Source organism: Siniperca chuatsi, linkage group LG15 (assembly GCF_020085105.1).
Source record: "Siniperca chuatsi isolate FFG_IHB_CAS linkage group LG15, ASM2008510v1, whole genome shotgun sequence".
NCBI classification, from domain to species: Eukaryota; Metazoa; Chordata; class Actinopteri; order Centrarchiformes; family Sinipercidae; genus Siniperca; species Siniperca chuatsi.
In genome coordinates this window covers 24,483,507-24,499,514 of record NC_058056.1, presented here as the reverse complement: position 1 = coordinate 24,499,514, position 16,008 = coordinate 24,483,507, and the positions used below count along the sequence as shown (strand labels likewise).

Below are 16,008 nucleotides of genomic sequence, written 5' to 3'. Positions count from 1 at the left end.
TCATATTTCTCTAGTGTATCTATATACAGTATCTGTGATAAGCAATCAATAGATAGCTTGCTATCTGCATAGCTACAGTATATCTTGCTATCCAACTCTGCAGTGTTCAACTGCATGCATGTTGTGCATTGGTAAAATGTATTTCTCTCTCATCTCTGTTTGTACAGGCAAAGGTGAATGCAAGTGTGCCCTCATTAGTAAAATATACTCCTCCAACCTTACCACCCCTGCCCACCCCACCTCAACCCCCTCCCACCTTCCACAGACACCCTTGAGAAGTTGAGGCGGTCAGTTTCCTGTTTCATTTGCCTCCAGTCATGCAAGGCTGCGTCAGTGTCTCTGGCCGTCTCCTTGCACTAAATCAAAGACAGAGCTGGGCGCCCAGCCGTGGCGGTGACTCCTTTTATGATATTCTATAGGATCTCAGCCATTGAGAGGAATGAAATGTATGGCCACTAAGACTTACAGATCCTGCAGGGGTCACAGGAGCTGGCTCGCCTTGTGAATCACGTTCACAACTGCCAGTCACTTCTTTCCATCTCACTGAATTGTATCATTGAAAACCTCATTAAGCAGCAACATTAGAGAGCTTAGTGTTTATTCTGCTCAACCTCCTCTAGTTTTGTTATCAAGCTTTGACAGATTCCATTTGCAGGTGTTAGATACTGTTTCTGCTTCCTCTCTTCCCTCCCTCCCTTCTCTTTCTCTCTTCCTCATTGCAAACATGACAGAGTGTGTCACCAGCCGCTGATTTGCAATTTCGTGCAACCCCAGCAAACGGCGGCTGTTAAAAAGAGCGAGTTAGCTTGATGGTTTGAACTGCATTGCAGCAAAATCATTTTAAGAAGTGCCCTAAACCACAAAACAGACAGACAGTCATGTGGGAGAGTTTCAGAATTTGCATGAAAGCCATTACAGATTCTTAAAATGACATCAGAAATACTTTAATGCAAATCTGAGGCGCTGTCAGGTTACTATGTGGTCATGTTTATCTCAATGGGCAGAATGTGACACTAACACTTTCCATGGGCAGAAATTAAATTCTCTGTGCAGCTCAGTAGGCAGCAGGAGAACGATACAAGCCCTGTGTCGACACTGCAAGTAATACAATCAACAAGTCGGTGAAAGACGATTCATTTACGGAGATGAACAAAACAGGAAATTCAGCCAATAACTAGATGCTCAACAAGCTTGTTATCACAGAACAGTCTGTGGCAGTAGAACTTTTTAAACAGCACTTAGCTTTTGTTTGTATCTCCTGGACGCAAGGGCACTCATTTGCAGAAGTTACACATTTTCAACTTTCCACCTCTCCTTTTTTTGCTTTGCTGGTCAGTCTCAGTGACGTCTCTTATCCCACAATACTTTCGACGATTTACTCACGTTGCATAGAAAATGTGAGGTGAACTCTGGTTTGCTTCGTGCCGTGTTCATAGGGTCTTTATTGTAAAAGTCTTAAGGTGTGCTAGCAGCCGCTTGAGGTTGCAATGTAAAGGAAAATCAAAGGGGTTCATCTACTTGTGAGTATGAATTTGCTCAGCAAATGTCATGGCAATTTGCCTAATAGATTATAATATGTGTGCAAAAGTGACATTTTAGCCTGTTGGCAGCACTGGAGCAAGTAAAAAATGACTCCTATTTTCTGATGTTTTTTGGAATTAAACTAATACCCAAGAATATAATTGTCAGATTAATCGAGTAGCAGCCCTACAGGTAACAATTATGACAAAGTTCATTGATAGGTGTGCAGAATCAAAAACTCTTGACTGTGAAGAGACCCAAGAATCCTGCACACTGTTGATCATTTGTACTTATTTTATAGATAATGATAGTAAAGTGAGTAAAAGTGATTGACAGTGTGCAAGATTCTTTGACAGGAATTTTGACCTGGCAATAGCGCTACAAGAAAGATTAAGGAATCACCAAAATTATTCTGATCATCCTCTGGAGACCATGGAAATCCATACCAAATTTCATTGACAGTGGTTTTTGAGATTTATTGCTCATTTTACTGAGATTTTTTAGCTATTTATTTTGGATTGACGCTCCCTAATTGTCAGTTGCTTGCCAGGTGCTGTTTCTCTATTCAAAACTGTGTCCTCTCTCACAGTATACAGTTGCTCAGTACAGGCTGACTCAACAAAGTTGCTCATAGCAAGAAAGTGGTGTCTCGCTGCCAGAGGTAGGGCACGTTTTACCAATGAAAAAAAAAATATATAAACTCATGTTACAGTAAAACGCTTTGTATAAAAGTTTGTTATGAGGATTTGATTATGTTGGCCAGGCGCACAACCACACACACCCTCCCACACTCAGACACACCTGTGGCAAAATAGGAAGTTGTGGTTTGTGTGTGTGTGTGTGTGTGCGCGTGTGTGTATCTACAGTACTCACTCTCACTGTATGGGGTCATAAATATTCATTCAGCATCTATCAGCCTTTAGGGATTAATCCCAGTACAATGGATAAAATACCAAACAAAGCTACACAGCCTGCATGTTAAGTCCATTATATACTGTAAAGTACCAGGTATTGCCCACAGGAGACTAATGGCTTTTTATCAAGGATCCCTGGAGGGCTGCAGCCCTCCACCTCCAACAGCACAGCTTCCATTAACGCAAGGCAGGTTCAGTTCAAGAGCACATTTTCCAAAATGCACCTGCTTTAAAAGTAAAATGAGTGACATTAGTGAGACAAACAACCCACGCCTTTGCTCTTTTATTTTCACAGAGAGCCACCTTCAAGACTGTGGTTCTGGTTGCAATAAAAGAATTCTCTCTGTTGTGGTTCTAATTGACATAGTTGACATGGTTGCTTTTTGTGTCTTGACAATAAAGCTGTTAAATGTCACACAGCTGCACAAATTCGATTTTTTTCAAGTATCTGAAAAATGTGTTGAAATGATGCAGTGTTGAAAAGGGAAATTATGTCCAACAGCATCCGGGCTCCTGGTTCCAACATGCCTCCTTGATAAAAGGTCATTTAATTCAACGTCCTTGTTAAAGCAGAAGTACAAATAGACTCATCATTAAAACAGCTGCTTTCAAGTGAGTTACATTTACATTTAAATCTAGTTCATTAAGCACCACCACTGTAATCCGCATCATGTTATAACAGAAAGAGATTGGCATTAACTGTAGCACACGCACTTCAAAATAAGAGGTTTAATGTTTACATTGCTGCCAAACAACACTCACAAAACAAAAATGCTGTACTCAGGACATGGCTGTGTTAATTAAGCCAGCAGTTCCCAAAGTGGGGGTCGGGGGTTGCGAGATGATTTCCAGAAACTTTATTTATTTATTTATATTTATTTATTTATTTTATGTTAAAAAAGGTTGTAATGATGCAAGTATAAATTTATGATAATTAAAATAAACTGGAAATAAAACTTTGTTAGATCCGATTAATTACGACAGTTAAGTGACAGCACAACAACATGCGCTAGCTAGATGCACATTTAGTGTTTTGCTAAACAGCGATTGTCTATTTTGAGATCTAAACTTGATCAAAAATGAAAATGGTGGTTATTAACATCAAAAGAAAAAGAGAAGGGAGCAGAGATGCCTGCTTATGAGAGAGCGGGATCAGCGAAAAATGCAGAGGGCAGAGAAGAGGATGAGCCGCCAGGACTACCCTCCACCTCTGGAAGGGCAGCCCGCCAAACCCATGCCCCGCAAACGGACCATCCCTCCTCGAAAGCCAGAAAATACAGATAGGAATACATAAACTATGGTTTCACTTGCATTGTTATAAATCAGGTACAACACCCTCAATACGCTGGCTTCTCTGAATACAAAGTTATAATTGTTCCAAGGCACCAGCCAACGCTGTACGCATGTTACAGGCAGCTTGTTCATATTCTGTCTGTAAGCATTTCACAGTTATGGGATGTATTTGTTTTTGTCCATAATTTGTTAATAAAATAGCCTGTCTTAGAGATTGTGTTCCTTTTTGTTTTAGCTCTGTCAGTCTGTAACCAAATCGCAAATCCTCACAAGCTGTTCAGAGAAGAGAGAGGAGGGGAGGGGAGTCAGTCTAATATTGGGGGTCGCGGTCTGAAAAGTTTGGGAACCCCTGAATTAAGCAATAGCTCATGACAGGCTGTGGTATATTGTGATTATACCACAGCTAAGGGGCGTTGTTCGGCCCGACGCGAAAACGATTACCAAGTCTGGCAATATGAAAAGACAAATTCAGATTTAAACCGTTTTTATGTTCATAAAGTATTGTTCTTACAAAGAAATAGGACCTCCTGGATGCTTGCACATAGTGCAAGGCAGTTGCTATGCAACTTACTAGCTTATTTATCTTTTTTTTTTTCATTTGGCTGTTTATTTATATAAATTTGTATGTTGCCATTTATTGTGCAACCACTGAAAAAATGTCCAGCATCAGGATGACTTTGAAAACTGCTTGTAGGCTTGCATTTTTTTGTCAGCTGGAGGTGTGTCGCTTGATGTGGTGAGTTTCAGTCGCCAATAGCTCTGGAGAGAGGTTTCACACTTATGGCCACTTACGGCCATAATCTCTCTCGTGTCAAGACCCGCATCAGATAGTTTCTGAATCGTGGTGCTGCAGAGGCAGTGGTTAGTGTATTTCTTCTGGGTTCCTGCTTGCTTGCATATTCTGGGCAACACTGTCGCAAGATTATTGATGCTCATTGGCTCTCGAGTGTACCTGTGACACACAGCAAATGACACTTTTTAGGCTGTAGCTTAGGTCATTAACACCCAGGATAGCCAATAGACTACCCTACATATAGTTATATAGAATTTTTTTACCCTAATCTTATCCAAAAGAATATGCACTAGGCCTGCTACCAAACATCGTTGACACCGCAGATCACTTTCTTTTGTTTTTTGGTGAAGATAGAAGGCGAGTATAGGGGGATATTTCTCTATAGATTAATCCACTCCTCCATAGTTGGGCCATCACAGAGGTCGAAGTTGACCTTAAATATTTCGATTTTGTAGCAGTTTGTTAGCTAGCTAGCTAGTTTGTTAGTCTAACTTTTTCCCCTCTCACATGCGGAGTGATACTGAATTGTGTGAAAGAATTAGACGTCATTGCCATTGTATAAGGTTAGTATACCATGGCTAACAACCAATCAGATTGCCTGATTTGAGCTATCTGTTTTAAAAGGTGCCTTAAACAATAAAGTCGAGAAAATCTTATTTTAACAGACCCAGAAAAGAAAAAAAACCTTATGTTTGTGTTTTTTTATTTCCCAATTCCATCTTTATATTTTTGCTCTAGCCATTGTAATCATTGTAATAGTCTGTAGTGAAATGTATATCTCTGACTGAATTCAAAACAATTCAAAGTTTTGTGGTAACTTGTTTCTGCTCTTAGTTAATTTGATTGATTTAGATTTTCAGATTTTACATGTTCACATGTGGCTTTCCTTGCTTCTTCTGTTTGTTATGGTATTGTTTTGTCTGTGTTGTAGTATTGTCTGTCTGTCATAGTATTGTTTTTTCAGTGTTTTTTTGCATTGTTTGCCTGTGTGTTGTAATATCGGCCACGTCTCTGACCTCGGTGGGATTCCCCTTTTAAATAAAGATGAAATAAAAAAAAAGAAGATATGTTTTTATACTGTAATTTGAAAAAGCTATGATGTCTCAATGTTATGATCAACATTAAAAACAGCAGCAACAGAAAAAGTCAGAACACACCGACATCCACCCGCTCTTCACAAGCACCATCTTTTCCCAGCCACTATTACTGAGAGGGACCTCTATTTTGTTCTCAGCGGTGTGAGCCCGGCCCCAGCAGTGTCCAATCTATCCTCCACTTTACCTCCTACCTCTGTCAGCACCTCTGTGGCTTTATTGTGCTGGCTGCGGTCTCGCAATTAAGTCCCAATTTAACAACCAAAAAAATAGAGGTGGTGGATGATGAAGAAAGTTTCTCTTTTGGAAGTGACCATTAAAAACATAAAATAAAAATACATAAATACATACATAAAAAAAATACATAAAAATAATAATTTCAACAACATTCTACCAATCTGATTATCTATTTTTTGGTTTTACACCAGCAAGAACTGATGTCACAAATAGTCCATATCTCAGTTTGAAAAGAAACTGTCAACCTTTCTTTCAGAACTACATGAATCAGCGTTATCTTTATAAATGTCAGCAATAACCATCGTCAGCCAAGTCACATTCTTCCTGTTCTTGTGCAGACTATTACAAATTTGAGTATTTCTAAAGAAGTTCTATCTTCTCAGTGCTTCCTCGTATTAAAGACAAAACATCAGGCCACAAAGTCCATCATTTCACACTTGAAAAGACAAATTATTCATTTTTTAAAAGCATTTTGTCAGCCAAGGTCATCAGTTACCTATCTATCTCATAAAAAGCACTGTAATTTCTCCTCATTTTCTACTATCTGTCATTTTGGGAGAAAATATGTCATCATTTCCAAACTGTGGCTAACATCTGAAAATGAAAAGCAGCCGAGAGTAGGTGAAACATCACAGGTTCTTACCGTTCACAGACAGACTAACTAAAGTAAAAGGGAGCATGCTATTTTCTTATGTCCACCTGTTTCTTGCCACTGAATCACAGGAAAAGGTTGTTTTTAGTTGCGTTCAGGGTCTGTCTGTTTTAAATTTGTGCATCTGTGATTAAACCAAGTGGAAAGGTGTCGCCGAAGGATGTCATCTGATTATAATTATATTTCCTCACTAATTAGCAAAGCATCAGAATTATTGCTAATTGAATCAACCACTGCACTGCAGAGTGACGACAACTGCTTTGAATAAATTACAGCTGCGCGTTATAGCTGTATCTAATGTCTTTCATGGACAGCAAACACACACATACGCACACAAGGTCTGGTTTTGTATCTTAAAATGTGTGCCTGTACTTTCTGGTGTGAATTATGATCTTGTTTTGTGTCCTTTTACATGTCTTTCTCAGACAAAACACTTCAGACAATTCTTAACATGTACTTTAGACACCTCACATATACTGAAAATGGTTTTATCTAAAACATTTATTCATCACTGCCCAGGGAAAAACCATGGATCTCTAAAAAGATAAACCTTTCAGAAAGAGAAAACAACATTCACTTAGTATTCATTGCATTGCACGATAAGTTTAAAGGAAGTCGTGGTTAAAACCGAGCTAAATTCGGTGAAAAGTGGTCTAGGTTGGTAATATCTACCACATTCAATGTCTTAGTTTAGCGTGTTGGCATTCTGACATTTGCCAATAAGCACTAAACACAAAGTACAGCTGAGGCTGATGGGAATGGCATTGTGTTGAGGTATTTGGTAATAAACCAAGGTATTGGACAAATTGAAATTTTGATGATGGAGGTAAAAGTTAGAGGCAAAAGGGATCACCATATTTATTAAAATTCATCCTGAGGGCACCTGCACCAATTTACATGGCAAAAAAGATCCACTAGTTGTCGAGAAATTTCAGACAGAAATGTTAACCTCATGGTGGCACTAGAGGAAAAGTCAGGGGATCACCAAAGTCCTTAGGATTCATTCTGTGGGAAACATGAATATCTGTACCAAATTTCATGGCAATCTATCCAATAGTTGTCAAGACATTTCACTCTGAACCAAAATTGTCAACCTGCCGGTGGTGCTAGAAGGAAAGTCAGAGTATCACCAAAGTCATTAGGATTTATCCTCCAGAAACCTTAAATATATGCCATCTCTAGAGCCATGTCACTAGCATACCTAAAAATTCCAACCTTTGGAAATACATGTATTTCACTGGACAGCACCCTAGCCCTCTTGCTGTGAAAACATCCACTACTGAGTACTATGACTTCTGTCTTACACCAGCATTTGAATTATGAGAGTAGTGCATACTGTAATGAATAACCATTTTATTATGTCTCTAAGAACTTTAATAGCTATTGACAAAAACCGTGGTTCGCTCACTCTGTGCTCAGGCAACAATTACCAAACAAATTAGATTCTGTAATTCCGAGCAGCACAGATGTTTGTTGTCTATTAAAAGCACAGATGACTCTTATTGGAAAAATGTCGCAAAATTGAGGGAAAGCCTCATTATCAGGTTGGTTTATTTGTTTTCAGCTTGGTCCCATTATATGAAACAGCATTTTAGATGAGCCAAGGACTCTGCTATGGTTCTGTGGTCGGCAAAACAGTGTCCTTGGTATTGTCATGGGAAGTGGTGTATTTGGCCTTCATGCTCTATGAAACTCCCTCCCCACCTGCATGAAACTTTCCTCTCCGAACTCACTAATGAGGCTGAGCCAGGAGTCAATCAGCTGTAAGGGCTAAAATGTGCTTCTGAGGGGTTGCAGGGAAACCTATGCAGCCTGCCAGTTCAACATTTTCATGTCTTTGTGCACCCATCAGCTTCTCTATTCACTTCATTCAAGCTAAGGCAACCATACGTGGCGGGTATGTCCATCAAGTTCTGGTGGGTTCCAGAGGAAAGAGCACTCGAAGTGGAGCTTTCACAGCAAAGGAGCTGAATTCTGACTTTGAATATTGAGAATACTTAATTTGAATGCATCACTCTGCCGACCGTTGTTTCACAGTGTTCTCATTTATTATTCTTTTCCAACATATGACTAATTGCATTTATGCAGTGCTCTAAAGGGAGCCGGGGGCTTTATGGTGACTATAATACGCCACTGACACTCCTATTGCAATGGTTCACTATTCTACCTATAAAGTGAGCTCCATTAAGTCCAATAAACGAAATACTTTATGATCCATCATCACCCTCTTTCTATTTTTGGCCTCTGCAGCCAAATATCTCTGAGCATCATTCCAATAAAACTGTGCAAGTGAATCAGCAGGCAGAACAGCAGTTAATGTTGCTGTTTAATGTATGGAGGGGTCACAGAGGACTCGGAAATGTCTTGGTGTTGATAGTAGTGTGGGAGAGAGAAAGGTGGCAGAGTTGCCGGCGTTTCATATCAGAGGAATAATTCATGTAGAGGAGAAAAAAATAACAATCTGTGACATCTGCCTCTGGTAGTGATTATTGTAGATATTTCCACCGGTGCCACGTCCACTGAGCAGAGTAGTGTCTCACTCAAAACACATCTCGGAGACATAAGAATAACAGCTTTTGATTGATATTCTGGGTGTGGTGGTGCTTACTGTCAAAACTGCAAGTCTAAACAAAAATGTGGTCTATTGAAATTCTGATTCAGGCTTGCCCTAGTTTTCCCTCATATACATTTATATTGTTTGGGGCGGGGCTTGGGAATGGGGACTTATCGTAAAAGATATTATCTTATAAACAAGTGTGTGCGAGGCAAGTACCTCTCTCTGTTCTTTGGTGCTATGATATCTCTGGATGCTAAGAGAGACGGGCAATCTAGATAATTCTGCCCTGTAATCAGCTTTTTGTTTGCACTGCTGACAGCGGCATCACTGGTGAAGAAGTTCCACTACATGGCAAAGATAATAAACTGATGCATTTTCTGCAGAAACCTGCGATAGGAAAATCTGTGTGATCATGCAGAGAAAATGACACTGTAGGTAATTCTCTGTGCTAGATTCATTTTGCAGGGAAATTGTGGTGTTATCATGAAGGAAATGGAGGCCGGCTCAACGCTGTGTTCACTACTTCAACTGCGTATCTGCTCGCATTTAATTGTAGTGATGCGATTTTGCAAAAGATGCCAAAATCAATTGAAGAGCTCAGCAGGCGGAGGTGCATAACAGGCTTATGAGTTCATCTCTTGAGATTGAATGCAACTCATGATATGTAGTGAAGACATTAAGGAGATGAAATACTGAGAAAATATTACTTCATTTGCTTTTTTTGGACTAAAAAAAGAACATTTTTCCCTTGTTTCCCTGAAATGTTTTGAAATGCTAGTCGCAGAGGCCATCATTAGACAGGTAAAACTGAGAGATATGATGTGTCCTGATATTCTCATAGGCTTTTATTTTAAACCAGTCACACAATTAACATCGAATGCTTGTTGAACCATCCCGGTTCTACCTGGTTTGGACATACAGTAAAAGCCAATCAGCAGCACTGCTCTCTCCTCAAGGCAGCAATATATTAGAAATTAAATTGAGCTTGCACAAAATTAAACTGCTGTTGAACTGGTTTCAAACACAGTGCTGCAAGCAAATATCTGTATACTCACTGCGACTTGACGTCTGTTCATTTAGTGACACTCCAAGACTCCTTGCCAGATGGGGCTGCTTCCAAATTGCAACTATGAGATAGAAGGAGAGGGTTAAGTAAATAACAGTGAAACAGATTAGGATACAAGAGATCTTGGTGATACTGATTTAAATCTATAAAATAAAAGTTGAATATTAGTTGAGATGATGAACACAGGTATAAAAAATGTCAACAACAACACAAAAAAAAAAAAAAACAGTAACACGTGAAGAAAGTTAAAACAAATGACTGTCAGTAATATGAAAGGGAGGCTAAATCAGCTGATCCCACTGCTAATCAACAACACACTTTATAGCTCATTCTTTTGGTCTACTGGCCCAACAAAACCAGCAGTGGAAGAGAGGCCCCCTTCATTACGTGTACAGGAGGAGCTGGGGGTCATTTAGGGACAATGAACAAAGCTGTGCCAAAATTTCAGCTGACATAGCTAGCTAAACTTGCATAAGAAGTGATCAAAGCCAGGCCAACAATTTGTTTTGGTTGACATCTTGAAAACATGCAAATTTCGATTTCCCTTATATTGTCCTTGCCATTGCCTTTATTTTTCCGTTGATTATGTTCTTTAACTCCATCCCCTAATACAGCATCAAAATACAGTACAATGTTGCATATAATGTGGATTGAGGCTGTTAACTTCAGACACTGGCACATTACACTTGCTGTTCGGACACAGGTCGACAGTGCCAAAGCAGCCACTGTATTTTTACACAAAGTTGTATACTGATACATGTATCAGTATGTACACTAATACACTGTATACTGATGTACAATGTTCACCATAATATCCCTTTAACTGCTTGCACTTCATTATGTCTGATTTATGAACTGAGAAAAATTATGTTACAGTACAACTGGTACACTAGTAATATCTAAACCAATATGCTAGAATCCAGCTATAAATGTTATTATACAAAAATCTTTTCAGACTTTAAATATTAACTACTATGAAAAAAATTAAGACTCCAGAATTCCCTCTTTGATGTTTTTGCCTCATTGCTAATTCACACTCAGTCTGGCTGACTCAAAGGCGTGTTCCTGGTGTAAAGCATGCATCTCACTGCATGTGTTTTTTATAATCACTAATGTGTGCAATTTATACATCTGGCCCCTGATGGAGTAATGACTGAGTGAGTGGTATCGATGAATAACTTTCACTACTGGTACACTATGGGCATTTTGTGGTAAAGGCATTAAGTGATACTGAAAAGAACAAATTAAATTTGATTCAGCTGGTCATGAAAAGAGCTCAGGCTTTAGACATTTATCCTTCAGTTTTTATGAGTTTCTTTAAGAGCAATCGAAGAGAGAGGGTCAAACCCTGACCAACACAGCGACACTTGCAGCAGTTCCTGTAAATATTCACTCCACCTCGAATTCCTTTTTATTCAAACACATACAACAGATGAATTTCGAAAGAATGCATTTAAGAGCTAAGTGCGGCAGATATGGATGCCATGGATCACCTTCGTTAATTTCTGACCTTTGGAAAAAAATTTTTTTCCAATGTCTAGCCAATCTGAGAGAAAATGTGAGACTGAAAGGGTCTTCAGGCAATATTGATCTTTATATAACTGCATTCTGAGAAGCAGCAGCTTAGGAACAATCCTGCATGGCTGCAACAGGGATAGAAGGTAACAACGATAAAGCATTTGAAAGCCAAGTTATTTCATGCAGCTTGTGCTTGCAACCTGGCAATCCCTTTTGCCTCAAAACACAAATACACTTGTCCTCACCAACTGACCGTTTGCTAAATCTCTTCGCCAAACAGCGATTTTCCAATAGTAGCTTAGCAACCATAACTAGGCACAGCAAATCTGTCAAGCTTTGAATTTCTGGACAGAATTGTTCTGAACAATTCTCAATATTCAAAAAGTGTGGAGAGTGGGGTATTTTTTTATACTTTCCAAACCGCAAAAAACAAAAGCAAAATTGCAACTAATCAATTAAACAGAATGTTTATCTGCTATAATGTAAGCTGCAATGACTATCATGTCCACCTAGCTAGCTTACTACCTATAGTTGTATAGTTGCTTGTAGTGATGAACCTACAGATAATTATCACCTGAATCTAAAGCTCCCCTTGGCTTTTTCTGAGCTTCATAGTGAGTTTCAGCTCATTGTTTAGCTGTCAAGGTCGTTTTCAGCCACAGCAGCTGTTTTCAGTGAAAAAAGCTATAAAAATCCACTTTACACTACTGGTACACAGTTAGTGACTTGTTGGTGAAGAGGCAGCTATTTCCCTCAGGTGTTGGTAGAGCCAAAAACAGAGCTAAAAGAGTGAATATTAGACTTACATTCATCAGGTGGACAGAAACATTACTCCAAATTAACGATAATGTTGCTCCATAACTTCTGGATGTGAAAATAAGCAACTGTTTGCTAACGAGTTTACCATATCAACTTAACCCTCTACTGCACACATATATAACACACAAATATTTCATCCTATCTTTTGGAAGATTGAGGCTCTCTGATAATGTGTCAATGATTTTGAGTGATGATTTTTGAGTTGCCTCATAAGGGTAGTAAAACACCAAGGAAAATCTGATTGTTTCAGAACATTTATTAAGTGAAATACAGTAGATTAGAAATATACACTTTTTTCATTTGTTTTTATATAGTATTTGTTTTGTATTGTGCAGCAAGCACAGTTTTAGTAATTAGTAAAAGACTGTGCAGAAAGTATACTTTTATCCCATAGAATGTACTTGTTTCCACTGCCTGTGAATTTCAGTGGATATATTAATAAAAAACATTGACCAAGATCTTCATTTTACATAACAATACAAGTCCTTCATTGAGCACAATACTACTCTGAAAAGTTGTATGGGTGACATAACACATTGTCATGTGTAGGAATGAAAAACAAATGTGTTTTCCAATGTTTTCTGTTTCCTGAGGGCATCGGTATGCAGTACAGGGTTTTAAAAAGGTGGTGATATGTCAATGTGGTGTTTACAAGTTGTTTCCAATGCCCCCAAGTGGCCAACAAAAAAAAAAGATTTATTGCAGGTTTAAGTTTCCCAAACAAATCAGTTAATCCTCATCCTCAACGCCTTTTCTCTTGTAAAAGTGAAACACAGTGTTTGGAAATATGAACAATAAAGCAGAAATCTAACCTCTGTGTTGCTTGTTCAAATGTATTTTTCTATGGTTAGCATCTGAACAGGGTTATGTTAGAATAAATTACAATTAATAAAATTTATATTTATAAAACTGTACTATAAACAGTAGGACGAATTAGCTGTACTCTGCATTACAACTGTATATGTTCTGATGCGAGAATGGAGAGCTTGAGACACCTAGCATTAATTTCAGGGGGCGGGGCTAAGCAAAGGGTCAATTCTAGTCTGATCACAGCTTAATGGAACTGCATTTGGCCAATCATTCTCAGCTAGAGCAGAGCAGTCACACCTGCAGTTATCTAAGAGAAAGGCCGATAAAGTGATCAGCTGGCTTGAGCAATGCAGCAGACAGGTGCAGAGATAATTTGAAAACAATTTTCTTCCTTATAGAGACTAAACAAACATCCCAGTCTGCCTGGACCATTAAGGTGTCAGATATGTTTAGCCCTGAAGGTCATCCTGAGGCATGCCTGGACGCTCCAGCTTGACCCAATGATGCAGGTAGATTCAATTTAAACGCCACAAAATGAAACTCCACATGAGGTGCCTCATGTTGCCCGTCTCTCCCCATTCCTCATCTTGCTCAACCAGCCACTAAATACATCAGAAAAGATGTGTGGCTGAAATTGGGTAAATTGGTATTGTCGGGCAAAAACCACACATCTAGAAAAAGTATGATTTTCAAAGAATGCTCATTTTTCCATTAGCACCTGCTGTAGGAACTATATTTTAGATTACCCAATAGATTTTATAGCAGGTCCCTGAGCCAAAAAAACTCACTCAACACTTAATTTACTGTATAATAACTGCTACGTGGTTGCTTTTATGACAGCAGGAAAATTGTATGTGGCTCAAAAAAGCTCACCATCTCACCTACCCTCCAACACTTTATTCTGATGAAATGAGACAGGGCTACACTGTACAGAGCAGTGAAAACATGAAATCAATCTATTGTTCCCTAACTTCAGAGCTCATATCACTACCTTGGCTCAGTACAGATCACCCAGGGGTATAACCTAGATGATTCAGGGACACAAGTGAAAAGGGAATTCAAATACACACCAGTGGCTTAGCATTAAAAATAGCGGACTTGTTCGTAGCCTCAATTAATATATGAATAATGAAATAACCTATAAAAAGGCGTGATTACTACAAGGATAACTGAAATACAATAGTTGAGGTTTGGATGATGAAATGAATCCAAATCCATCTATTTGTCCATGTATCCATCCATTTCACCAGTTCACTGCCGTCATACTGCTTGTATCCACATCATTCTGCTAGTGTCCAAAGGCCACTTTGAGACAGATGATTGCTGGTTGTGGCACCACTGGTGCTGTAGTGATTGGCAGGACAACTAGCAACACTGCTACATGACTGGCAGCTGATGTAGCTAGTGGCAGATGGGTGATGCATGTATTGGAAAGATAGAACTCAAGGGCCAGTGATGTCAGTGTATGTGACCCTAAATAGATTTTGCCATATCGCTTAAACCATTTATAAAATCCTTCTCACCTATAAAGCTCTTAATGGTCTGGCACCATTATATCTTAAAGATCTCATAATACCATATTATCAGACTAGAATGCTGCACTCCCAGGATGCAGGGTTACTTGTGGTTCCTAGAGTCTCCAAAAGTAGAATGGGAGCCAGAGCCTTCAGCTATCAAGCTCCTCTTCTGTAGAATCAGATGCCAGTTTGGGTTCGGGAGGCAGACGCCATCTCCACATTAAAGAGTAGGCTTAAGACTTTCCTCTTTGATAAAGCTTATAGTTAGGGCTGGCTTGGTGAGTCCTGAACCATCCCTTAATTATGCTGATATAGGCCTAGACTGCCGAGAGACTTCCCATGATGCACCTCTTTCCTCTCTCTTTCTCTCCATCTGTATGCATTTTTATCCCATTACTGCATGTTACTAACTCAACATCTTCTCTATTTCTCGTTTCTCTCCTCTCTCCTTGTGTCGCTTTCAGCAGGTACTTCTGCCTCAGGAGCTGCAGAGACTGGATCTGTGATTGTGGGCCACCTGCTGCCCCCGTGTTCCTGCCCGACAACTGCTACTACAGTTGTTGTTATTGGCTCTGTTACTAATACTGACATTATTTTTCCTATAGCTGTCATTCCTATTATTACTAATTTATTAATATTAACACTACAATTACTATTCTACTCCCCCCGGTCTCTCTCAAAACCTAACACGGCCATCATTGAGTCTGGTACTGTCCAAGGTTTCTGCCTCTTAAAGGAAGTTTTCCTTGCCACTGTCACCAAATGATTGCTCATGGTGGGATTTGTTGGGTCTCTGTAATTATTATAAAGAGTAAGTTCTAGACCTGCTCTATAGGAAAAGTACAATGAGATAACTTCTGTTAGGAATTGCCGCTATATAAATAAAAAATTTAATTGAATTATACCGTTGTAGTCCAACAATGTTACAGGAGTGCAATGTTAAATTGGTGGAGACTATTGTTGAAAAAACTGCAAATGACTGAGCACAACTATTTATGGCAATATTGGATTTTTTCATGTGTTTTGCGTAATGAGATTATGTACTTTGATTTGTCAGGTATTTTATTCACTGGAAGCAAAAAATGGACATTTCTGTCTGGTTATTTTATCAATAAACAGTTGTGATGTCCCAGAAAATGTATTACATCACAACATACAGTAAAACTACATGTGTTAGAGGATTTTATCTAAACCCTAAATTTGTTTATTTGGTAAAT

General features: G+C 39.0%; 1 protein-coding gene across 4 annotated transcripts in view; it reads right to left on the bottom strand.

The window, feature by feature from the left end:
• Positions 1 to 16,008, bottom strand: part of gfra4a (GDNF family receptor alpha 4a) — a 253,425-nt gene that overhangs the window by 149,853 nt on the left and 87,564 nt on the right. For all 4 annotated transcript variants that reach the window (XM_044167857.1, XM_044167858.1, XM_044167856.1 and 1 more), the window contains one exon: positions 10,117 to 10,188. The gene's annotated coding sequence lies outside the window, so the exon portion shown is untranslated. The remainder of the gene's footprint in view (positions 1 to 10,116; positions 10,189 to 16,008) is intronic.